General features: G+C 42.7%; 1 long non-coding RNA gene across 1 annotated transcript in view; it reads left to right on the top strand.

Moving 5' to 3' along the window:
• LOC148222710 (uncharacterized) overlaps positions 1-27000 on the top strand; it is a 151548-nt gene that overhangs the window by 8445 nt on the left and 116103 nt on the right. The window contains exon 2 of the long non-coding RNA XR_015805796.1: positions 2864-2952. This is a non-coding gene — a long non-coding RNA (uncharacterized LOC148222710). The remainder of the gene's footprint in view (positions 1-2863; positions 2953-27000) is intronic.

The following is a 27000-nucleotide window of genomic DNA, read 5'->3' as shown; positions in this document are numbered from 1 at the left end:
GAAAGAATTTGTGACTTAAACTTTACAGCTCACTTTGCTCCATCAAACTTGGCTTTATTCACAGAAGAGCTGCAACTTTTTATGTTTGTGTGACTTTGTAAAAAGTTCCTATACTCTGATTTTTTTTTTAATATAGAATAGGATTGGGCAGGTGCAGATAATTTTTCTTGCTGTCTTTGACACCTTTATGACCAAACAGCGAACGCAGAGAAACGCAAAAATGTCGAGTTCCATATATCAGGGTGCAGAATCCAAACCTCTGATGGCAAAAAACTTGGTTGGAACTGAATTCTAAAAGGTCTGGAATGACAGAATCCCAGAGTGGGTCAGGTTGGAAGGGACCCCAGTGGCCTCATCTGCTCCCAGAGCATCACAATATTAAAAAGGGTGAAACGTGTGAAATTACTGAATACTTTTGAAAAAAAAAAAAATAAAAAAATCTTGGAATAAATGTTAAAGCTTTTCAGTTTTGAAGCATTTGGAAAATCTGGGTGGCTGAAATGCCCAGCCTGTGTTTGCCCTGTCAGGTTTATTTTCACTCCAGGGGATCTGAAAGTGTGGACTCAGCAGTGCAGCTGCTTGGGAGCATTTTGGTGCCTTTCCCACCTGGAATGTGCATTTCTCACCAGGTGCTGCTCCCAGGCAGACCCTGAAGCTGTGTGGGGTGGCAGGAGTGACCGATGGCACTGTTCCCATTCTGCAGCTCTTTGCTCTTTTCCCTTCTTTCCTGCTGCTGCTTTGGAAGTTTTTCACCTGTTCAGGTGCAGTGACAGAAGGGCTCGTGGCTGTGCAATTGTTTGGAACTCAGATTTCCAGCTCAGAATTACAGTCCAGCAGCCTGAAGGAATGGAGCTCAGGTTGGAGCAGTGATGACCTTGGCAGTGAGGTGGTTTTGGGGCACTGTGGGGTTTTTCATCCCCTAATAATCTCTGGGTAGTGTGGTTTGTATGAAAAATGGACTTAAAACAAAGCAAGGCAGTGAAATCTGTAATTTCTTACTCCATCTAATCAAACCTGAACTGTCAGAAGTGTTATTTATATTTTAATTTCTGTATTTCTTTATCACAGAGCAGATCCTCTCATTTCCTTTTGTTAATTCATAATACTCATAGATGAAATTACTCCTTTAATTGGCTTCATCTCAGGGGCACACAAAGCTCTTTTCCTCTTGCTGTGGCACAGTTTGTGTGGTATTTACTGCACTGAGTGCCCCAAACGTGCTGCACATAGAATTAAATAACCAGTGGAAGTGGAAAGGAAGGTTTGGGGTTGTTAAAAGCAAGAAAAGATTTCAGGAGAGGTGGAGGGAGAGAGGCTGCAGCTGTATTAAATCAGCATGAGCTGAGGAGAGAAGGCTGTCAACAGAGATTTGCAGTAGGCAAGCAGAGAGAGTCAAGAAAAAACTGAATTATGGCCTTTTATCTTGGTGTTCTGCTACCAAAAATCATGCAAGCCCATAAAACACAACCTGAAGTAGGGAGTGGATGCTCGGTGTCTGAAATGAACCCTCTCAGCCCTCATTTTACATAAGTGCAGCTTTGCTGAAATGGACTGATCAGTGAGAGAGGAGAAGACAATCTGAAATCGGGAGAGGTGGTGTGTGAGCTGTGATATTTTTGGTTTTACATTTGTGTTTCCTGCCCGATGTGTTTGTGTGGAACAAACTTCTGCTGGCCTTGTCTTGGCAGCTGAGATGAGCAGCAGAGTGTTGGTGACAGGAATGGTTCCAGAGTGAGGAAAGGATCAGCCTCAGCTCACTCACTCCAGAAGGATTTGGAGATCTTGGATTGCTCCCTGCTGGTGCCTCCTCGGGTTTTTTGGGATCAAGTCTCTCCTTCTGACTCATTGCTTGTGTTCCTGGTTGTTTCCTCTCAGCCTCTTGATGTGCACTGTGCATATTTTTGTGTCTCCCAGCTGAATCTTGGTTAAATTAAACTGGCTGGGGCTTTTGGGGAAGCTTCTATTTTTGGTAGGTTGGTTGGTTTGGGGTTATTTTTGGCCTGGAATTCTTCTGCACTCTTTGGAATCAGAGTTAGGAGCATAAATCTGATCAATATTTTGGCCTCAGGGCAGGTTCAGATTGGATATTAGGAAGAATTTCTTCACTGAAGGAGTGATTAAACACTGGGATGGGCTGGTGGAAGTGGAAATGTTCAAACCATTCCTGCAAGTGTTCAAACAATGTGTAAATTTGGCTTTTTGGGATGTGATTTAGGGGGTTTGGGGGATTCATTTGAATGTTGGACTTGGTCATCTTGAAGGTCCCTGGAGAACCCCGGAGGGTTCCACTTGAAGAGCCCTGGAGGATTCCATGATTTGCTGCCACAATCACGTGCAGTTACATTTTAAATCATGTTCTGTGTGCTCTTAACCTGGAGTGTTGTTATTCTTGTTGTAATTTTGCACTAAAAGTAGAGTTGCACACCCTTTTCCAGCAAGCTTTTTTCCTGGCTCTATTTATAATTCCAGGCTTTCCTCACGGATAAACTTCAGAAGCCTCATCGTTGTCTTTTGTCTTCTGAGCTTAATGAAAACTTTCTTTTCTGAGGGCAAGAGAAGGAGCTCAGCTCGTGAATTTGTGGGTGAGAAGTGCAGCTCCAGAGGTTCTCCCCCAGTGCTGCTGTGTTGGTAAATAACCCTAATCAAGATTGATGCTCAGGAACCTTCCGTAAGGCTGCTGCTTTGTGTAAACATTTTGATCAAAGCATGCTCTGAAGAGTGCTTTGAAAGTTGTTTTTTGAAGCCCTGTGTGATCATGGTGTTTTATCACCGTGCTTTACAGATGACAAATCACCTCAGCAGCTCACAACCGACAGAAATCTGATGCCCTTTTTATTTTTTATTTTTATTTTTTTTTTTACAGGAAAGTTGTTGGAGTGTCGCCGTGAGATTTCTGTTTTTTAGTTTAATCACTCATCTGGGAAAGTGCTGTAAAAAAAGCTTCATTTGAAGGTAAGCACAAATATTTTCTGCTGGTAGAATGAACGTGCATTGATAAAAATCTGGAGTATTCCCAGGGGGATCCAAATCCTTCTGGTCACAACTGACCTGAGCTGTTTGATGAAGAAACTCAGCCAAAGCTGCCTCAAACTCGTTGTTTCTCACCTGGACGTGGCAGAAATGATGCAATTAATGATTGTTTGGTTGTCTAACCCATCTGCTTCCAGATAATATCCAGATGGGAGGAGGAGGAGGGATTTAGAATAAATGATTTGCTCAGCTGCAGTGCTGAGGGTTGCCTGTTTCCAGGTGCTGGATGGATTTGGAGTGGATTTCACAGAATCACTGAGGTTAGAAAAGACCTCCAAGATCATCAATTCCAACATCTGATCAACACCAGTTCCACCAGAGCAGAGCCCAGCCATTCCTTGGACAGCTCCAGGGGTGGGGACTCCAAAACTCCCTGACCACACTTTCTGTGAAGAAATAATCCAGATTTTTTTACAGAAGAGTTGTTTGTTGTGGTGAGATATCGAAACACCAGAGCTTTACTTTTTGAGAGCCTTAAAATGCTGAAAATCTCGGAGGAAGTGAATTGCTGCTGACTATTTCAGACAAGAATTTAACTACAATTGGTAGTAAAGATATTTTTTTCCTAATGATAGAATTAGAAGATCCATATTCCTTACAGGACTCAGGAATCTCTGCCAAGGGAGAAAGCAGCATTAGGGAAAACCAAATAAAAGCAGGACTTGCCCCATTTTTTAATGAATAATGAAGTCTAAACCAATTATTTTTCTCATTACACATGGGATTATTAATCTTAATTTCAGGGGGTTTATCTGTGTGAAGAGAAATAGAGGTGCTGCATCTGCTTTGGAAACATCCAGCAACGTTGTCCCCATTCCTCTGCACTCCCAAGTTACAAAATGGAACAAGGAAACTCTTTTAAATGTGAATAAATAATCAGGGAAAGATTAATGCACTAATTGGGGTATAAAATGCAGACGATGTTTTCCCTGCAAAGGTGCCTCAGTGGGGTATACAGCTGTAAAAAATCAGAAGCAGGGCATTTCATTTCTTGCTTGTTTTGATCTAATTTTAAAAAGCTCAATTAGTTGGGATTTTTTGGAGTATTTTCTTTCTATTGAGACTCAGCCTAATTATTTTTTCTCCTTTTTCAAACCCTCCAATGGGGTATTATTTTGGTGGTGTGGTTCCTGCATCTATGAGCTAACAGCAAGGTGAATATACATATTTTTATTGCTATTTTTTTCTTGGTTTCATAGACAGCAAATCAACTTTCTGGTTTATGTTACCAGGCACTTGCACTCTATTGCACAAAAATCCATCAATTCCTTCCTTCTCCCCACCCCAGTCCTCAAACCCTTCTACAGAAGATGGAGGAATTTTTCTCTCAAATTTTTTTAAGAATTTGTGGCATGTGAAGAGACATCCCCAGATGCTTTGCAGAGAACAGCTGAGTGTTCATAGAAATGTATCCCCACTCCCCTTCTCATCAAAACCTTTTCAGTGAATTTAGAGGGACTTTGTAATTAACTGAAAATTAACTAAAAATTAAGTCCCCTCTCATATTTTCCTTGTTCTGATTGAACTGGGCTAAGGTGGCTTTAGCTTTCAAAATTAAATTAATTTTAATGTTCTTTAATGTAAATTTTGGAGGGGTTTTGGCCATATTTTGGAGTTTCTCCTTCACTTCTGTGATTGAGAGACAAACTTCCTAGAATTCCAGTTCTAGGAATGATGGAAATCCAAGTTCTGCTGCAGGATTGATAATACCAAAGGGTCTTTATTAACAAGGTCACTAATTAAACCCTCTAGATCTTTATTTGCTGTTGGGCAGGTGGGATGTAAAAGCTGCAGCACAAATTTATTCAACCAGAAATTCCCAAGCTCAGCCAAAAAAAAAAAAAAAAAAAAAAAGCCACTTTATTTTGGGGTGAGTTTGTCAGGAGAGGCAACATTTGTGCTCACACTTGTTAGGCTGAGTCAGAGTTGTAATTCAGTTTTTTTTATTGGTAGCCAAGCAGGAATTAAATGCTGATTTTCCAATCATTTGACGAGAAATGAACACAATATTAATTTTTGTATTATGTCGCTTTCATGAATATTGAATGTGAAAACCTGACTTTATTTGCTGTATTGAAACCAAAGGCTTTAAGAGTGAATTAAAGCAGAAAGGAGAATTATTTCCTAGAAAATGTGAGCATCATAAATCCAGTTTTCCTTTTATTTTATGTGCTTAAATCAGGTCAGGTTCACCCAGATTGGTTCAGGCAAATGTAATTGTTCTTTCTGTGCTTGCCTAATTAGAGAAGAAGGAGTTCCTGTTAAGGGCTAGCTCTGAACTCCTCAGCTCTTGAATTTCACATTTAATTCTCTTTTCTTTGCTTAAAACACTCTTCTGCTCTGCTGTCACCACAGCTATTGAGAGCACCATCAAATATTGAGACTTTGGGATTACTGTTTTCCATGTTCTCTTCTAGGATATAATAAAATCTGGAGGAATTTAGGAAAAAAAAAATTGTTCTGGGTGCTGTGTGTTTGTGAATGCTGCGATCTTGGATTTGTTTTTTAAGGTTGGTGATGCTGCAGCTCCTTGGGGGAGAGCAAAAGTGGTGAATAGTTGCTCATCCAGTGGCTGTCACAGAAATAACTTGGTATCTACCAGTAAAAATATTGGGACTTTTGATAAAACCACAGAATCATGGAGGTACAGGTCATTAAATTGGATTTTTCTGCAGCAGTGCTTCATAAATGATCATTTTTGATGTGTGGGGCTGGAGGGGCTCTGTTTCAGAGATCTGCCAGTAAAATATTTTGGTAGTACCAGTATCTACCAGTAAAAATATCTTGACTTGTGACTGAACCACAGAATCATTGAGGCACAGGTCATTAAATCGAATTTTTCTGCAGTGAGGCCTCATAAATGTCCATTTTTGATGTGTGGGGCTGGAGGGGCTCTGTTTCAGGAGTTCACTCCCAAATTTCTGAAGTTTTAAATATCTTCAGGCCTTTCTTGTTTCCCCAGGAGTTAGAAAATTGACTTTGAGGCTGCTTAACTATTGAGGCTGCTGAACGATCAAGTTTCACTTTTCCAAGACTAAAATTAATAATAATAAAAAATAAAAATTAAATAACAAGCAGTGGCAGTACCATAGCCCGTGAGGTGCAATTATTGTCGGTTAAATAAATAATAAATAAAATTTAAGAATAATAAGTAAAACGAATTCCAAAAGAATCTTTAAATGACTTTTTAGGGCAGTGTGAGCCTTAAAGGGTGTTTTGAATACAAGGCAGACAAGCGTTACTTTTGCAAATTCATTCATTGTTAAGATAACAATTAACATGTCTGTAATGGGCCTGGAACAAGTTCACCACTCAGAAGAACAAAGCAAATTAGAAAAGTGTGTGAGCTTGTTTGATATTGCCTCAAGCAGCAGGGAGTGATCCACGATTCCTAGTGAACTGATATTAAATAATAAAAAAAAAAAAAAAAGGCAATCTGTGTGAAGCAGCCAAGGCTGACTCCTGTTTCCAAGGAAAAGGCGAGAAAAGATTGGAAAGGATCAAATTTGCTTTTAAAATATTTGGTTTCTTCTGTTCAGTGTTCAAATGGGCTGTTCAATCTATATCTTAGTCAAGTTTTAAATGTCTTAAAAAAAAATCTCCAATATCACTGGGAAGGTTCACAATAATAATAATAATAATGATGATGATGATCACTGAGAAGGTTCAAAATAATAATAATAATGATGATGATGATGATGATAATATGGAATTTATTCCAGAGGCAGGAATGGATAGGTCAGTGCTGGGAGGTGAAGCTGTTCCTCTCCCATCCCTGTGTAAATGGAATTAGGCCTAAAGAATCAAGGGAGTGAAAATCAAGGTTTGTCATTTGTGGTGTCACACCCTGCAAATACAGTAATGCTGCTGGAAGAATTCTTGAAAAAGCACTATTAATGTCTTTAAGAGAGGCAGAGTGGGATTGGTAAAATGAACTGGGAATAAACTGTGCAAAAATCTGGTGAAATATTGAAAAAGTGGAACTAATTTAACTGAAACATCAATGTTTTCTGGGAAGCAGTAGGGTGGTACCACGCCAAACTGGGACTAAGGGATTATTAGTGAGGTTTTTTTTTAAATTTTATTTTCAATTTTTTAATTCTCTTAATATGGTAAAGGATTGATCACTTGGATTTTTGTATCTTTGAAAATTCCAGGAATTCAGGCATTAGTATAAACAATAATAAGAGGATAAGATGATAGTGTAAAAAATAAGATTAAAAGAAATCCTGTGATCTGGGGGGGAAATACTCCAAGCAGGTTTTGGTTTTCAATATTTGCCTTCTGGTTGCTATTTAACTTAAAGTTTTAATTTCTTAGAGCTTGAGATGACACAAGCTGGGATGGGGGCCCTTAATCCAAACTGTGGAAATCTTGAACTGATTCAAACTTGGAGTGAATGTGACTTCTCAGATGAGCCACGTTAGGAAACTGAGAGGCAGAATTCTGGATACTGCAAAACTTTCTGGATTGAAAAATGTTAAAATTCCCATTTTTGGGCAGAATTTCCGAGGAGCTGTTTCTGTGTGTGAGGAAATTCCATGGAAGGGGCTCTGCAGGGACTGGTCCCAGTGCTCCTGCTGGGCAGCCTCGGTGCAGCAGCTCCAGAATTGGAAGTTTCTGGTGGGAGATTCATGGTTCACATTGAATAAATGTTTTCTCTTTGTGCATTCAGGGTGAGCACTTTGGCTGAAGCAATTCCTAATGCTCTCTTAATCTATTTAAACTGGGAGACCACGTATGGCCTCCATAGAATCCCTTTTTTTTTTTTGTAAATACATTTGTGCTCCAGTCGAGCATTGCAATTTGCTGACAGCTTTGCTTTCTGCATATTGACTTCAATTATTTTTGTGCCAAATCGCGCTGAAACTCCTCAATAGACACATTTCTTCATCTCACCCTACATCTGTTTCTTATCTTTTATGTCAGGCTCCCAGACTGCAGATATTGAACTATAGATTGGGTTCTGTGTTACAGCACTGAGCCTCCTTTTAAAATATCATCTCTTCAGAGTGGAGGATGCTGCAAATGAACCGAGGAATGTTTGAAATAAAAACAAACAAACAAAACCCACCCACACTTGATGTATAAACTCAGGGGTTTTTTTGTCTGTGTTTTTTTGCACGTCTAACACAATATTTAATGGTAATCCCATACCCACAACCTCCTAAACACCATATGGGAAATGGAATTAAATACTCATTTTTAAAAATGCTTCTCAGTCAAATGCTCTTCTAAAGAAAGTTTATTGCAGTCAAACAAGCAAATCCTGATTTGTGCAGTTTGCCACAGTTTTCCTGCATTGCCAGCTCTTTGGTATTGAAGTATTAATGCTAAATCCCCTTGATGTAATATAATATAGAATCCATCTTTGGAGCATATTGGAGCTGAACAAAGAAATTATTTGCTCTAATTCACTTTATGGAGCCATCTTAGCAGTGTCTTGTGTTACACAAATTGCAGGAGCTGAGGAGTCTGAGCTCAGACTTAAAATGTCCAAATTGATTTTTCAAGTCTTTAATAATTTCTCAGTGTTCTACATCTCAGTAATAAATGGAGGTGACATGGAGAAATCTGGTTTTGTGCTGGGGCTGGGAGCAGGGATGTGCACACAGAGCAGGATGGTGGCAGACAAGCACTGGCTGGTTTTATATGGCACAGTGAGGTTAAAATTACATTTTAAAGCTGTTCTTCTAATGCAGACAAGCTGGGGAAAATCTGCCTGGATCTCCTGGAGCCCTTGGAGAGTTTCAGCACCAGAGGGATTTGGAGAGAGCTGGGGAGTGGAATAGAGATGAGATATTTAATAGGAATTTTGATTTTTTTTTTTTTTTTTTTGGCCTATTAATACCTACTTGACTCTCCATGGCTGCCATGTCCTCATCCTTATTTCCTGGGTTTCAGTTCTAAATCTGCCTTCAGTAAAGCATTAAATCCTGCAGGGAATGTGAGAAGATCTCCACCAACAAGTTTAGCCAAAATTTGGCCTCCTCCAGGTCCCTCTGCTCGGCCAGATCTCCGTGTCTGGAGCCATCACCTGAGTGTGGTCCTGTGTCCCCAGCTTGGCAGAAGGTGATCCTGACCTCCCTTCTGGAATTGTGCATCCAGAATGGGCTTTTTTCCTCTGGGATGGAGGCCTGGGAAGAGGGAACACCACTGAGAAGTTTCAGTTAGCTTCAGAGTGCTAAAATAACAATTTTCGGTGTGCATTTTTTAATACAGTTGGCAAAATAATTGCACACAGAACGACCTGGAGCTGTTACTGGTCAGTGCCTCGATCAATCCAGAATTTAATTCCCTAAACTCACTGATGTTTTATGTCCACAGTATAATTTGAAGAATCCTGGTCTCATTTTCCACCGGAGCTAATGAAAGCTCCATGGAACAGGAAAGACAGTGTAATAGGAAGAAAAAAATTGCTGTGAAAAATTTGTCTACATTAAGGCTGTAATTGATCTCCTCAGATGTCATGTCTTGAGGAGCTTGGCCAAATTTTCTTGTGCCTTTATTGCTACATGACTGATTACCAGATAGATGGAACGTAGCAAGCACCATATGTTTGGTTTACCTAAAAGCTCATCAATTCCCTGTCTGGTGGGTCTCAAACATGATCTGTGAGCAGATTCCTTCCAGGAAAACAAAGCCCAACCACAAAGTCATCAGGCTTGAAGTATTATCCTTTCAGATGCTTTTTCAGCCCAATTCGTTGCTTGGCTGTAAACACGAGGCAGATGCAGTCCTGAGTCCTGATTAATTGTTTGTCAGAATCCCTCTAGCTGAGCATGGAGGGATCAGGGGCATCTTGGGATGAGAGTGTGCTGCTCCCAACAGCCCAGACAGAGCCTGTGAGTGTAAAATCACTCAGGGAAGTGCATCATTTGATGAACTGTTCTCTTATGGTCAGCAAAGAACATCTCAGGGGGGTCGGGTCAGGCATTTTCTAGAATAATGTCCATATATGAAATTGTTTATTTGAAGCTGGCTCATCGAGGGTTAGGAGAGGAGAGGGTGGTTATTGTGCTGCTCATGCTGGAACGTGGAAAGGACTGAATTCCCATTCCAGGGATGTCTCTGCAGCCTTCTGAGGCAAATGACTCTGGACTTCGATAACTTGGAGCATACATAATGGCTCGAGGCTGTGTGTCAGGTCAGTGATAGAGGGCCATGAATCACCCTGTGAGGCAGCCCCTGTGTCTGGACCAGCAGTCCCCTCTGTTTGACATCCTTATTCCCGAGGGAATGTCTGTAATTCCTGGCTGCAGCAGTTACCTCTCCCTCCTCATTGTGTCTGATGAGTTCTGCAGCAAATAAAATGGGATGTTAGCTCTTAACTCTGTATTTGGGGACCTAGGGTGTTACAGACTGCCCACCATGCCCTGCTCATTCCAGCAGCTCTGTGGGAGATTTGTGTCCCAAAGAAACAGGGAATGAGCCAAAGGAGCAAATGCTGTCTCCTCTGATTTTGTAACTCCAAGTGCAAAGTGTTAATGCTGCCCAGAGGAGACAATGTGGGGAATTTCCTGTGGTGGAAATCAGATCAAATCTGGACTTTTGGAGTACTGCAGGATTCTGAACTTCTGGAGTATTGCAGGATATGATGCTACAACAGAAATAAATGTAAAGAGAAGTTTCTATCTCTAGCCTTACTGTCACAGACCTGTTTCATTTTCATTGAATTCAAGAGAGAAAAGAATGTTGCTGTGTTTTTCCTCATTTCAGTCAATAACTCGGGCAAAGTATTCCCCCAGCTCCTTTCTCAGTCTCTCTAAGCCAAGGATTAGGACACTGCCCCAAACTTTATTGAGGATCCAGTCTGCTCTTAAAAACTCCAGCAAGGGTTTCCATGCACAGTGTGAGTGCCACAGTTGTACAGATCCCTGAAATGTTCAGACTTCGTCCCCTCACACATTCCTGTAGCCATTCTTCTGCTCAGAGGAGACGGAAGAGGGAATAAAATCCCAAATATTCCACTTGCTGCCCTGTTTGTTTAACAAGCTCACTTGTGAGCAAAGTGAGATTTCTGGAAGGTTTTACATGTCCTGCAGGGAAGGCTGGCTCTGTCTGTGTTTTACTGAAGCTTTGGCAGCTCTCACTCCCAGTTACTCTTCCCACTGTTCCCGAGGTGAATGAGGTGAAATATCTATTCCTCTCCACCCTTTGAAGCTTTTTTTAGTGACAACGTTGGATTCCTTCTGAATGAATAACTCACTGCCAGGTCAAGCAGAGTGTGGGGTTTGGTGTGTGTGTGTGTGTGCACAGATAAATCCCAGCCTTGGATCTCTGCTTTCAAATCAGCTCTTCAGGACTTTGCTTCAGTCCTTGCCGAGCTCAGTGGGAATTCTGCCTGGGGGAAAAACTGAGAACCTTCGCTTTGCCTTTGATTTCATTCCAGCTGATTTTGGAAAAACACCCAACTGATTCCCCAGAACACTGAATGCCACGTCTGGGAGTGCTGAGGGCTTCTTCTCCTGTGTGTGTGATTGCCACAAAACAGCTCGGGAAGATCTGAACAGGGGAGAGAGTTTGAGCCCTTGATCCCCCTCACTGGAATTAGTGCTGGTTTTTTAGAGCACATGCAGAACAACTGGTCATTAACTGAAATATCTGGACTGTAAAGATTGGAAATCAGGAGTTCAGCCTTTCTGTGTCAGTGAGGCCAGAGGAAGGAATGGCTTTATGGAATTCAGGGGTGGGATCACCAGCAGCAGAATCTCTGTTTGGTTGTAACAGAGTTAACTTTGGACTCCTAGAGGAGCCTTTCCCCCCCAGTTTGCAGCCCTGGAGGAACCTCAGTCAGGATTCCTTCAGGAAGGAGCTGAATGGGCTTGTCCAGATTCTAAAATAAATGACATTGCATCAGCAGCATCATTTTCACTCATTCTGGCCCTTTGATATATTTGGCTGTGGATATTGGCTGTGGGAGGTGGGTCTCTGCAGGCTCCAGACAGTGCTGGAGAGAGGGGGCTGAGAGGACAGCTCAGCTCAGGTGTTTAACTCAGATGTTCTAGAAAACCCTCTGAGAGAACCTTCTTTTTTTTTTTTTTTTTTTTTTTTGGCAGTGGTTGCATAAGAAGTGGGAGTGAGGTGATGAGTCCTCCTCGGGGTATTAGTCATAACACAGACATTGCCTTGAAACATCTCCAGTTGGTACAGCTGTACTTTCAGCCTGAAAAAGGAATTGCTTGGCTGTGGTGGAACTCGGAGGTCTGGAGATCCTCACTGGCTTTTCTGAATTTTTATTATGTTAAACATTTCACAGTTCCATGTTACGAATTTCTCCTAATTTCTCACTATTGGAAAACCTGGTCGGTGGGGATTTGTTTTTATCTCTCCCAAAATGACAAATACAAATTTAATTGAAAGGGAAATGATTTTTCAGATTTATAGATTTCTAAGGCAGAGCGCCTGCATGAGTAACTTTAATTAAATTCATTTTCCAGCAGAGCTGCTCCTTGTTTCAGTTCCTCAAATCCCTACACATTGCTCCTCCCAGCTTTTCAGTTTGCTCATGAGACATTATTTAAATGCTTGTCAGCTGCCCAAGAGAACCTGGAGGAACAGGGATAATTTCAAATGCTTCAAAAGAGAGGGGGAAAAATATTGTGGCCTTTCCTAATTTTGTTCTACTTCATACGGAGAAGTGCAAGTCAACAGCCAAGTGTTGGGTGATAAATTTAAACCAAGAGCAGCCCTGATAGTTTTCTTCAATTATTTTATCTTTGGCCTTTGTGTGTGTAACCAGGAGACCACATGGTAGTGATGAGACTTTGAATGCTGTTAATTAGGTAATGAAGAGCCTTCAGGGGATTAATCAGATATATAAGGTTAATGGGGAGTGGCATGGCCAGAACTCATGGAGAGGAAATGTTGGGCTGCTGGGGAAGTTCAGCTGGAGACAGAAAGGTGAGTGCAGGGTTGTGTTTTTTTTTTTTTTACAGAGCACTTTCATAAAGTAAAGAAAGAGCTGGATCAGAAATTGTGTGGATTGATGGTATCCTGAGGAGAGGTGGCAGGAGCAGCCTCCCTGTGATGTGCAACAGGAAAACACTCCTGCACAGAGAAGGAATTTTTGTATCAAAGGGAGCAGGATGGTTTTGGAGATTAAAGAAAGGACTCTGAGCTGTGGGTATTAAGAGGTGGATGGATGAAATCTGTGTGAGGAGAAAAGCAGTTTTGTTCTGACACAAAAAGTTGTGCCTGGGAGTTTCATTTCAGTCAGTAGTGGCTGCTTTTGGATCCAGGGAAAATGCAAGAGTGAGGGAAATCAAGGTTCTTAGTGTGTGTTCTTGTTTTCTTGTTGAGTTGTTCTTGGGAAACTTGTAGTGATAAAATGGCAAATCTGTGTCTAAGGGGTGAGTCTGTTTTCAGACCCAAAGCCAGGAAAGGGAATTGATTTCCTGAAGCTGACCTGTGGCCAAGGGCAGCAGGTTTGATGGGGTTCCATCCATGGCAATGGCCAGGGTAGGTGTTCATGCTCCTGTGCTGAAATGGGATTTTGAGCTTGAGGTTTTTCCTGCTGAGTCCTTGCTTTAAAATGTGAGCCTTGGTCCAGGTGTGGTGGGAATGTGCTGTGTGGGAAGGAATGCACACATGGCTTGTCCCAAATGCCAATGGAAAAATTGCCAGAGGAAAGAGTGATCCATGGAGTTTAAAAACTGGCTGTGAGCTCAGGTGTGCAAGAGTTATGGTGAGAATTACTTCCCTTTTTAAAATTTTTCTTTGAAAGGAGGGAAAGAACTTTTTTTCCTCCTCTGGTTCTGTATCTCAAAAATATCTCCAGGTATGAAAATTTGAGTAGAGATTAACAATCAAGCACTGTGTGGAGAAAATGGTCCTGGGACTTAATCTGCAACTCGGGTAACTTTAAAAATAAAGTTATCAGGTGTGTGATACACAGACTATTTATCTAAGGAAGGACAAAGACACCAAGCTGTGCAGATAAGCTCTGAATTATCATAAACTCCATTTCACATCAGAAACTGGTCTTTTAATTCAAAAGGAAATATTCATAAGCTGTCTTAGTTTCTAATTTGAATATAATGTGATTAAACCTGTTAATTGAAGAGACTGTGGGATTTCTCTTTTTTGCTGTCACAACAGGTGGCTGTGGAACACAGACTTAACAAGGTGGCCCTTCAGAAATGAGAACCTCATGAATTTTAAGAGGAAATTCAAATGCACATCAAGGATAGAGAGACAGGGTCTTACCTTGCATGGGGAAAAAGAAAAGAGTTCGTTCCAAAGTGCAAGGAAATTTGTGAGGGAAGCTCTGTTGGTTTTGGTCCAGGTGTTAGTCTGGTATTGAGGAAAGCTGCAAAATCTGTGTGTTTGACTTATGGGTGGCTGCATTTTGGTCAGAGATGAATGTTTGTGTAAGAACGTGATCTGAACTCTGTGGTTTGCAGCTGGTAGGAAATTTCAGTTTCAAACTTTGGATGAGAAATACATGTTGTAATTCGATTGTGCATCCCTATTTAAAATAGAAACCTTGCTGGAGTCAGGACATTCTGATTGCATTTGATTTTAATGATGCTCTTGTGTAACTTGAGGCTGGTAAAAGCAACTCTGGGCCTTGCTCTCCAATTCCTGGTGCATCTTGCTTTGTTTAATGAGGTGATTCAGCCACCAGGTAATGCCCCCACTGTCCTTGTGGAGCTGCCCATTAAACACATGGTACAGCCATTCCTTCCCCTGCTTTTGGACATAATGATCCTTTTGGCTGTGCTGCATCAGATGGGCAAGGTTTACAGAATGTCTTTTTAAGTGAGGTGTCCAGGTTGGACCAGTCCAGGGGAAGGAACACTTTTCAAAACAATTTTTTTAGCCAATCTGTTCTTGTGACTGTTGGAGAAGAAATATTGGGTTTTGAAGAGGCTTAATGGCTTTGGGAATGGTCAGTGTGTTGGATGTGAGCACTGAGGAGGAGAGAGCAGCAGAGTTGCAGAGCAAAATAGAATTTGGGTAAACAAACCATGGGAGGGAGCATCTGCCTTCAGCTCTGCTGGGTTCTGGGTTGAGTCCCAGCCCTGCAGAGCTGGTTCTGTTTGGGCTTTACCCAACACCCACAGTCAGCTGGGAAGTTCTTCAGGTCACGTCCAGGAGGGTTTTCCATGGCTTAGCTGCCACCTCTGACCAGCCAGCTCCGAGCTGTGCATCCCACAGAAGCCCCACCAGCATATTCCAGCTTTGAGAGTTGCCAGTTATTTTTAAATGACCTGAACAATCACTATGTGGAAGAATTTTCCTGTTCCTTTTCTTAGTTTCAGTGCTGTGTCCATGATTTTCCCCCATTGTTCAGTGGAATGGTTTTGCTGATGTGTTCCCATGCCTTGGTACTAAGCTACTTAATGTATCTTGAAATAGTCTAATTTCTTTGGCATTCCAGAGGATGTGGAGTTATATACATTATTCAGGATGTCCCCTGTTATTCCCTAAAGAATATAAAAATAGAAATTAATAAAAAGTGGTTTAAGTGGATCTGGGGTTATGAAGGGGATTAAGGCTGTGTGTACACACAGGTTTGTCTGTTCCTCCTCGACTTTGCTGTCTCTGATGTAAACAAGTGAGGTGACCTTCCCCTGGCAGAATAAAGATGGAGTGGGGTAGGAAGTGTGGATAATTTATAAGCTTTTCTCTATAGATAAGAATGAATATCCTGTATAAATCACAGTGCTGCAGAAGGCAGGAGGGATTTTCAGTGCTGTGAGGTGATGCAAGCCCCAGACTGACAGGGTTGGGTCTCCTCAGAAGGTGTGTGTTGGATGAAAAATAAATCTGCCACAACATGAAGATACTGCAACGTATTTTACTGGGTCTTGGGCCAGAGCAAAGTTTGTGTGTGGGGAAATGAAGCAGCTCAACAGGAAGCACAGAAATCCAAACTTTCCTTTGCTCTGGTGTGGTTTCTAAAGCCTCTCTGTATCTCCTCTTGTGCAATTTGATATTTAAATGCTGCTCAGGTCACAGAGTGTGTGATATTTTGTTTTTAATGCTCAGACTTGGCATCCAGCCCCACAGATGTGCAGCTCAGACTGGCTCTGCCCTGTTCCTGGAGGAGCTGTGGGCAGTGCTGGATGTAGGGAATGGGGAGTGAGGTACAATTTCAGGAAAACCCATCTGAATCACAGAACAGAGTCATGGAGTTGTTCAGGCTGGGAGAAACCTTTAAGATCATAGAATCCAACATCAACCAGCCCCACCACCATGATCACCACTAACCCATATCCTGCAGTGCCACATCCCCACGTTTTCCAAACAGATCCAGGGATGGTGTGTCACAGGGCAGGCTGGCTTGTACTGGAAGTTAATCTGGGCAGTTAATCTGCCCACTGATAAGAGGAGTGGCCTGGCCTGATAAGACAGGCCCCCAGAGAACAGAGAGAGCACAGAATGGGAGACAGACAAGGATGTGACCCAGTGATTCCAGCCCAGGCTGCAGAGAGCTGTTGGTCAGAGAGATGAGCAGCCTGAACTCGGAACCAGTCACAGGCACTTACCTGGGAACATTAAAAGGGGTGTTTAAGGTGAAACCAGGAGGGAATAAAGGCTTTTTGTCACATGGATCACAGAATGCTGTGTCTCTGTCCAGGGCACAGCACCAGTCAATGTAGCACCTGGTGACCCTGACGTGATCTGCAGCTTGGGCTGGAATCACTGGGTCACATCCTTGTCTGTCTCCCATTCTGTGCTATCTCTGTCTTCTCAGTGGCCAGATTAACTGCCCAGTACAAGCCAGCTTGCCCTGTGACAATGATGATTCCACCACTTCCCTGGGCAGCCTGACCCTGGCCTTGGCAACCCTTTCTGGGAAGAAATTTTTTTCCAGGTTCCCTATCCCAGTTTCCCCTGGTGGAACTTGGGGCTGTTTCCTTTAATCCTGTGCTACCTGGGAGAAGAGACTGGCACTCGCTTCACTACAGGGAGCTGTAAAATGTGGGGAGGTCTCCCTGGAGCCTCCTTTTCTCCAGGCTAAACACCCCCAGACCCCCCAGCTGTGTGAGTGCTGTTGGCTGCTGCCAGGGAGAGCAGGCACTTGTGTGAACTGAGCAGCAAAAACAGCACGGAGAAGGATGGAGCAACACTCTTGGCATGTCTGGATAAATCTACTCAAGCCTCGCTTGTATTGTTCAGAGGAGGGGAAAGAAATGCAAATTTAAGCCAGGCTTATGAACACGAGCTTTGGGAAGCTGCTGCTGGGCTGACTCCTGCAGTTTGCAGAGGTGCAGATTGTTTTATTGCTATTAGCAGGGAGCCCCTGGGCTGTCATTGCACAGCCATGGAGTCCAGCATGGCTTTCCAGGATGCCCCAGCAGTCACTGCTCTGCTGGAACCCACTGGTGCTCTTTGCTTCTTTATTCCCACAGAAAATGCCTGGGGCTGTCCCTTGCTCTGTGAAGGCAACTAAAGGAGTTAATGGAATTAAATCCTCAGTCTGGCAGGCAGGCTGAAATCTGGAGCCTGAACTGTGTGTGAGCTTGAAGAGAGAGCTGAGGGAGTCTTGGAGTGCAAATTCACTGCTCGGAGACCAAAAGGGCAGGGAATGGAAAACTTCAAAAAGTGGGGTGGTGAGGATTTCACCAAAATGTGACCAAAACACTTGAGAACTGATGCAGGGCTTTTCAGATGTTCTCACCACTGATAACTTAAACCCCACCCTTTTGTTCCCCATGGTGTGAATTGTGCTACAGCAAAAATCTTAAAAGCCACAATTCCCATATTCAGATTCTGCCACTTGATGGTTTTGTTTGCAGAAATGTTTTGGTAATAAATCTGTGAGAAGGTCTTTGTGGAGGAACTCAGCATCTCAAATGGAGTGTGAGAAACTCTTGTCCCTAATGATTTAATTTGGAGCAAATTAACTAACTGGGCAAAAAAAAGTTGGATTTTGAGGTTGTTTTGTAAGCACTGAAGGGGGGTTTTTTGAGTGTTCTGCCACACATTTTTAAACAGAGTATGTTTCTAGAAGAGGTATAAAAAAAAAAAGCCTGGCAAGTCAAGTTGGTACAGAACTGATAAATTGTGACCACTGAAAACAGTGAAATATATTAATCTAGCAGAAAAATTAGATGCTGGACAAATGGTGTTTGGCAAAGCAAGTATTGGAGGGATCACGTTTTAGGAAAAAAGACATTGTGTTCATGGTAGCTCTTGTTTTCATTAGCTGAGTGTATCTTTATTTTTTTTCCCCCAAAAATAGTTTATACATACTTTTTATATGTTCTTATTTCTCTTGCTTATTCCCAGCAGGCAAGAATTTAGGGGGACAAAAATGAGGACAGAAAAAACTGAGGCTTGTCACTAAATTCCTCTTAAACTGCTAGAGACAAACCTGTTGATAATGTGAGTGGGGACTCGTGTTTATACCACATTGATAACATGGTTTCAGTATTTCTTTACTAAAACATTCGAGATCAATTTTAGTTGAACTAAAATATAAGAAATTAATTAAAATTTGGCTTCCTGGCTGGGAAGAAGAAAATCTGTGCAGAGGTCTTTATCACAAGAGCTGTAAGGCTGAAGAATTTTCTCATCTGTGTGCAAGTTTTTTTTTTTCAAGTTTTTTGATATTTCTTATGGTTCCTTCCCAAATCTGACATTAAATATGGTTTGTTGGTTTTATGGCAGCTCTGACCTGAGCTCAGATTTTTATTGCTACTTTGGAAACAAAATCCTTCTTTCCAAGGGTTCAGTTCTGTGCTGGATGTTACAAAGAAGCACAATGGATGTCAACTCTGCCTTAAAAGTTGTAGGTTCAGTTTGGGTAGGCACTAACTAGATAATTGCTACCTGCTGTGGAATAGAATGTGTTGTTATTTAATGTATGCAGATTTGGAGGAGAAAAAAAAAAAAGCCTGATGAATAACCTCATTTTCAGGCACAAAATGCACTTTAATTTGAGACTGAGATTTAAAAAATGTGCATTACTCCTCCCCTGAGCATCAGTGGTGGGAAGCTCTGGGTTTCTCGTTGCTGTGGAGAAAACAGGAGCTTGCTTTGTGGTTACACAAAATGTTGGTGTTTCTTGTTTTGCTTATTTTTTTCCCCCTTTTGGTTATGTTTTTAATCAGTTGGACAATTTGCTGAAGTTTTGCCCTCTAACTTCAGGGCTTCAGGAGGATTCCTCATCCTCCCATTCCCTGTTCCCCTGCCCTTCCTTTCTCCCTATCTCCAAGTAGATGTCACACATTTTCTCTCTCCCTCTGCACAAATTTGGCAGCAGAAAGGAAAAGGACCACGGGGATCTTTCAGTTCCTCCTCATTCCTATCACTTCATCACTCTTTGGAAAGCATCTTTTCCTTGTGCTAGCTGCATTTTGAACCTTGGCCAGCTGCATTTCTGAGGCAGGATGGGCCAGGGTGTGTTTGATTTACCCACTGGAGAATTGCAGATGGTGGATAAGGGTGCTGCCTCCTTCTCCCTGTCCTCTCCACGAGTGCTTGAGATGTTGTCTGGAAGAAAAATGATGGTAACTTTTGATACTGGTATCATCTAGTGCCTCTCTGAGTGTGAAAAGTTTTATATCCTTTTACCCTTGTGTCTCCATCTCTGCCAGCTTTTCCTACGTGCAGCAAAATCTGACAAAAGCTTCCTTTATCTCGTGCTGATTTCTGTGTGTAGATGAAGCACTGCAGATGTTTGAGATCGTGATCTGCTGCAGAGGTTATTATTTTTCCTAGACACTGGGAGTGGAGAATACAAAGGATAAAGACACATTAAGTTTACCAGAACCAGAGGAGGTTTTAATCTTCATGCTGGGAAGCATCTCCCTCAGCAAAGAGTTGGCGGTACAACCTGTTGAATAATTTTAAATACCATTTTCTTACCTTGTGATATCGTAGCTGTGTTTCCTGTGTAATTTGGCAGCTGAAATGTTGTGGGAAAAGAATTCTGTCACTCCTGGTTATTGTCTTTCTCGCAAGGCAGAAATCTTCTTGTGTGCTGCTGCTGGCAAAATTACATCTAAATCCTCCCAGCCCCAAAAGGAAGGAGGTGTGGAAATGCAGGCTTTGAGTGCAGTGGTTCAGGGCAGGTTTGTGCCAGGTGAGGAGCTGGGCTCTGCATCCTTAACAAAGTTGGTGCTGGTACAAGTTCTTTACTACAGCCCCAATTTCCAGCTGTGGTGTTGAAGCTGTGGTTTGGCTCTTGCTGACAGTGTGATGGGGAATCTGAGAAACAAACCCCAAGGATTCTCGAGTCTCCCTGGTCTGTGGCAGAGGGAAAAAGTTGGTTCCTGCAGCGAGGAAATTTTATTTACATCTAGAAACTGCCCTGCATGCAGGGGTGGAGGAGCTGAGAGCTGTTGCAGCTGGCTTGGTGGCAGTATCCTGGCACCAGAATGCCAGCATTATTTAAGGATGGGATTCATGGAGCTGCCTGGGGATGTTGGGATGTGCACAGGAACATCCCAGAGCTCCTCTGCTACCACCAAACCAGGATTGCCAATGGGCCAGGACGGTGCCATCACCCCCAGAGCTCTGTGCTGGCTCTGGGCTCCTTGTGCTCCTGCCTGTTCTGGCCTTCCCAGATCTGACAGGAGTCTTGCCTGGGAACAGCTGAAAATGGCAAGCTGCTGTTTGGGTTGATTAATTTGTGAAGCTTGTAAGTCATTTTCTGTAATAATTACCCAGGTTGAAAATGATTAAAATTCAGCGTTAGCTGCTTCTTGTAGTCAAGCTTGTGCTGCTTTATGTGGTAGGTGGAATAATTTCTTGTAAGAGCCCATTTAAAAGCTTTCTTGAAGAGATCAGCAACTGTCATCTTCATTTCTGCTGTTCTCCTCTTCTAATATTTGTGTTTTTACTCCCACTTGGATGTATTTGGGCTATGATACCTTGCTGGGAGTGAAATGGGAGATAAAGACTGAGCACAATTGGTTTGTTCCAGGAACTCCAGACCTCCTTGAACTAATTCCAGTAGCTGTAACTCGTTAGTACAGCCTGAATTTGGATCTGCTGTACATCTTTTCATGTGGTTTTAATCCTGGATTTTTTTAAAATAAAGGACTTCTGGCAAATTCAGAATTGTTTTGTCACGAAGAATTATATGGATGCTATCAGTCAGTAGCCTGAAAATAATCACAAAGGAGTTTTTTAATAACAAATTACGTGAAACTATTTTTTGTGGGATGATGTAGAGGGTTTTTATGAGGGCTTGTGGACTGACCCTTCTCTGGCAGTTCTTGTTTTCTGAAGTCAAACTTGACTGCAGCAGATCAGCACCTGGCTTTGGAAAAAGGAAAACATCCCAAACTTTCCAATTCATTTGTTTCCAACTTCATGAAAAAAAGAGGGTGAGAGTAGGACTTGTATTTTGTTATTTTCTTGAACTATAAGTAGCCTGTTGAAATGGGTGTTTTGTACTTTTTCTGTGTTGTTTATTTCTGTACTGAACTTTCTAAGTGTTTTGGGATCAATCACCCTCCTGACCCAGGAGAGCTGCTGGAACGTGGGGGAAGGAGCTTGCCACAATTCCAGCAGGGTGGCCCAGCTGATCTCTGGGACAGCTTTTACACTCTCAGGATCTGGGGCTGTGCCTTTCATTTGGCCCCTGATTACAGCTCTCACTCCTCAGGAACCAGAGCTCAGCCTCCTCTCGCTGTTGTTGCATTTTCTGTTCAGCACAGGGGTTCCCTCTTCATTTCCTGCTGGATGGGTGAGAGCCCAGGTCAAAATCCAGCCAGATTCTGCCACTGGGGATGTGGGAACTTCCCCACTGCCCTATTAAAATCATTTCCCAGTCTGTTTCTGGGGAAGGCAGCTCTGAACTTCACTTGGAGCAGATTTCCCCACTCAGCAGAACAACATCTATTATTACCAGAGAAGCTTCACCTTGCCAAGCTTTAATTGGAAAGCCCCTGTTGTAGGTTGTCAGGAGGATGCCAGAATAGCCCTGATGAGAATTGCTGCAGTTCATCACCCCCTCACTCCCCTGAGCAGGCGTGGAACATGGAATTCTAGCTGGCCAAGCAGTGAGAAGTGGTGAGATGATTCCCAGGAGCTGTGCCTGGGGAGGAATTGAGTGAAGGATCCTCTGTGAGCAGCTCGAGTTACTGACCACAGGCAGTCACTGCACACACACACATCCTGTTTTCCTGCCACGGAGGGACAGCAGCTTTTGGGATGCCCCAAGCTGGTACCTGCTGCTGCTACTCTGTGCTCCTGGGTGAGGCAGATCACACAGATTTAAGGAATTTGGGCTTTTTAGAATTAAGAGTATTACTTGAATCACCAGTGTCAGATGGCATCTGATTGTTGTTCTGTCAAGTAATTTCCTGCTGGAGTGGGGAACTCTGTCAGTAAAATGATTTTCCTTGCCCCACTGATGAAACTCAAACACTGAAATTCATGCTAACCTTCTTTAACAATGGCAGAGAAGTGCACTTGAATATTGGGGCTTTGACACTTAATGCTGTTTCCCATTTTTATTGTGGCCAGAAGTTTCATTAGAACAGCTGTTGTTGAGCCTGGCTGTTAATCCTATTTTTATTATTTTATTTTTAATAAGGAAGAAAGGAGTGCAGCAGAAGTGTTAGGGATGCTTCAGCAGCACAGCACACAGTTGGCTTCAGGCATGGATGAATGGGCAGTGAGGATTCTGTTTTATCCAGACAGCTTTGGTTGTATTTCTAGGGGTGATTTCAGCTACTGAAATAAAGTTACACTCAATCCAGTGTTTTAAACCTCTCCTCCGAGCTTCAAGGCAAGGAATATTGCCTCTGTGTGTTTTCTTTAAATTGAAAAAAAATTTGAGTCTCTGCAGATTCAGAGAATTAGCAAAGTTGGAAAAGATCTGAGGTCATTCATCAAGTCCAACCATCAGCACAGTCACCATTCAGCCATGTCCTCGAGTGCCACATCCACTCATTTTGGGAACATTTCCAGGGGTGGTGATTCCACCACTTCCCTGGGCAGGCTGTGGGACCTGAGGCTCCCTAGCTGGAAACCATTCCTTGTCTGGATGTGCCTTTAGAGTCACAGGCAGAAGCCATTTCCTGGGCTCTGTTGGACCTTCTTCCATCTGCTCAACTCTTTCTGCCCTTTTGGTTTCTTGTTGCTGTGAAATCATGGACTGAATAGATTTGGGGGTGTGATTTCTTCATTTTCAATATGTCAGAGTGCCCCAGACTCCTGGAATTGCTTCACAAAGCAATAAAGGAATAGAAATTTCAGAGGAAATTTCAGGTTTCGTTGCTCAGTTGGCTCATGAGGAGCTGTGGGGATGCTGCTGCTGTGAAATGAGTTTTTGGGGTCATCTTTCATCAGGACCACCCTGGGTTACTCAGCTTTGCACCTTGGAATAGCTTGGTTTTTATTTTTAGGGGAAATGGAAATTGTGATTTCTGGCTGTTTTGTTCTTACAGCATCCATCACTACCTGTGGTAACCATTTAAAATATCTTTGATTTTTAAATAAATCCCCCAAATCCATGAGTGGTGTTAATTGGCCTGCAGTCCTTTCGTGTTCCTGCAGAGCTGTGCACTGCCTTAACCTTTCCTGGATTCCATTTGGTCCCAAGAGTCCCAAAAAGAAATTTTTTTTCAGAGCTGGGCTTTCCCCATTTCCATGAAAAGCTGATATTTCCCTCAAAGGAAATCCCTCTTGATAAAGGAGCCTTCTTCAGAGCAAAACAAAAAGCCATTTTTACAATGATGGGAGGAGGAGGAGAATGAAAGAATCAACAAAAAAACCCCCAAAAATCCCTTTCCAATTGGTTGGTTGTGTGGCACAGCTGAAGTTTACACTAATTAGAAATCATCTGGAGGCTCTGCAGCAGATTGAGTCTTGGGCTGGAAGTGCTTCCTGACAGGTGGTGCAGCACAAAGCAACATCACAATTACCTAACCCCCTGTTTGATTTGTGTAAACCCTCATTGCTACTCGCATTATTTAATGAACTATGTGCTTGCCCTGGCCTCCCTGCAGAGCACAGCACTCCCTTCCAAATCTGCAGCTCGGGGTTAACCCTTCTGCTCCGAGCTGAGGGAACATCAGGAGGGGAAAGCTGGAATTTAAATCCTAATGGTGGGAGGATCAGAGAATCTCTGACTTGTTTGGGTTGGAAAGGAGCTCGAACAGATCCCATCCCAATCCCTGCCATGGCAGGGACACCTCCCACAGCCCCAGGGTTCTCCAAGCCCTGTCCAGCCTGGCCTTGGGCACTTCCAGAGATGGGGAAAGATGTGTGATGCTTTGAAATTTTAATTTTGTCGTCAGGGGATTCTCATTTTACTCTCTAGACAGGAGGGGTTTGCTTTAGCTCAGTTGTTTCTCACTGCAAACTTTTGCTGTGGACTGGAGGAATTAACTCTTTATATGGGTAAGGCAAAACTCAACATGATCACGCTGAGATTTTTTTTTTTTCCTAATATTTTTAACAAGTCCAGCACAGATTCTGTGCTTACTGTCACCATTCACAATCAGAAAGAGAAAGATAAGGGTTCTGCTGGCCAGGAAGGATTTCCTGAGCTTATCAGAGCTTGCTGTATCTCTGCAGGTTTTGTGTCAAATGCCCTCAGGGTGATGGACTCTCCGTGTCCTCGGAGCCCCACGGGAGGTGTTTCATAAACCGAATTTCTGTCACTAGCACAGCTGCAGGATGCTCTGTGACCCACAGAAATACTCCCTCTCATGTAGTGCAGCCTCTGATGTGATTACACTCTTCAGCAAACACATATATTGAAATTCTCCTTCCAAGTGAACTTGGCTGTTTGCTGTTTATTATGAGAGAACCTCTCAGTGAAGCAAATGAAGTTAAAATTTGAATCCACAGGCATGGAGAGAGATCTATTTTGTGCTGTTTGCTTCTCTCCCAGACTTGTATTAATGTCATTATTTCTATTTGGTTTCTTTTGCAAATAACTTGAACTTTCTATCTTTCAGAAAAAAATTAGAATAACTTCCACAATTCCAGAATTATGACTCATAACTACAAGTGATGTACCAGATGAAATAATAATAATACAGAAAGGTGTTTCTTTAGAGGCAATTATTAGCATTGGGTGGGTTATTTAAATGGTTGTGTCATGTTTTATTTGAGTGGTGTTACTCAGGAGGTAAAAGGTGTTTTATGGAATGTGTTTGCTGCATCAGCTCCTTGTGGAAAAAGTAGGTTTGAGGAGATTAAATAAAAATTATATTCTCCTAGATAATATTAATTATTTAGTTTTATTTTCTATGTCATAGGTGCAATTGGCAGCTGTCTAAGGCACACTTGGAGTGGTTTGGGTTGGAAGGGACATGAAAGCCCATCCATGGCAGGGACACCTCCCACTGTCCCAGGTGTTCCAGCCTGGCCCTGGGCACTGCCAGGGATCCAGGGGCAGCCACAGCAAATCTGGGGATCTGTGCCAGGACAATTTCTTCCCAGAAATTTAATCGAAACCTTCCCTTCACCTTAAGGCCAGTGATTTACACTGGTGTGGGCTATCTTGGAAATGTTAATCGTGAGGGAAGAATGAAGTGGAAATGAGCAGCAGAGGCTGAGCATTAATTAATTCCAAGGGTAGCAAAGAGGTCTGTGAAAATAACAAAATAAAACCCAGGCACGACTCTGCTTCTCCTCGTGAAAACCCATCCCTGATGTGGCCCCACCAGGAAGATGGAGGGAGAAAAATTTGGTTATCTTTGGGGTTTTTATCAAATCCTGGTGGTTGTACTCGGGGAAGGGATGTGACAGAGCAGCAGAAGGGGACATGATGGGCTCTCTGTGCCCAGGGAGTGCCTGGGTTCCAGGTGGAATTTTGGCAGAGTTTCCCCTGCATGTCTGAAGGCCAGCCTGGAACCACTCAGTGTGAGAGATGTGAACAGGCTCAGGGTGTGTCTGAGCTGTCAGAGGGACATGTGTACTTGGAGGCCCCAGATCTGTGCATCTGCTCAGCAATATTGTCTGAGGCACCCTTGTGAGGCAGGGAAATTACTCATCCTGCACACTGGGCCATTTATAGACCTCTGCCAGATTGGAGCCTGACAGAGTGGTGGGATGAGCAGCTCCTCAGATGCTGGCTGCAGCACTGATTGGTAAAAAAAAAAAAGGACACTGGCAGCTTCAATTATTTGCCAAATCTAAGTCAAGTTGCATGTCTAAAGTGTTTTATAGCCTTAAATTAATGAAATTGCATTTTGAATGTCGAGTCCTCCCAATCAGAGATGCCAATATCCACATTTCCCATTTCCCATGAAACTGTAGGAGTTTTAGGGCAGCAAATGTTCATAGGTGTGTGGATACAGAGCTTAAATTCTCAATCACCTCTCCTGTGCCTGCTGCAGTGAAGGCTGAATGAATTCACAGAAAGCTGATCACTTCTAGGTTTTTTTATTTTTTTATTTTTTTTTCTGATGAGTTGTATTGTGGAGGAAATTACTCTTTGATTTTTGCCCTCTTCAGCAGCTGCTCTTCTTGCTGAAGAAGTGCCTGCTGAAGTGCCAACACCAGCTCGAGATCAGGTTCAAGTGCAGCCCTGCTGTTAATCAGGCTCAGTTCATTTGCAGCCTAATCCACTGCCTGTTGAAGTCATTGCAGCAATTCTCTTTGACCTGGGCTGGCTCCATAACAGCTCAAGCCTGGGCTTCATAACTAAAACAACTTTAAAAAGTCCCCAATGGACACGGAAACTCTGTGGAATTGCACAGCTGGCAAATGTGCTTGCATTTGCTTCCACCAAACAAATGGGTGATTTTCAAGAATAGCGAGGTTTAAGTGCTGCCAGTGTTTGCTGTTGCTGTGAAATTCACTCTGTCAGCTGCTCACACTGGGCTTTTATTTTAGAAATCATGAAAAGGTGAGGCCTTCTTCTGCCAGCTGGAATAGGATCTAACTTGTCTGATCAGGGGAAAAAATGACGCTGGCAGAACGAGAGGCATTTTTATCCTGTGCAAATGGAGCAGCAGAAGGTGGGGATTTAATTTCTTTTTTTTTTTTCCATGCCTTGTTCCTCATTCCTGCTGCTGTGAGCTTTGTGTTGGGAGGCAGGGG

The sequence above is a fragment of the Sturnus vulgaris genome, chromosome 10 (genome assembly GCF_052056855.1).
Source record: "Sturnus vulgaris isolate bStuVul1 chromosome 10, bStuVul1.hap1, whole genome shotgun sequence".
NCBI classification, from domain to species: Eukaryota; Metazoa; Chordata; class Aves; order Passeriformes; family Sturnidae; genus Sturnus; species Sturnus vulgaris.
Note: the sequence above shows the minus strand (reverse complement) of the source record. Positions and strands in the feature narration are given on the sequence as shown.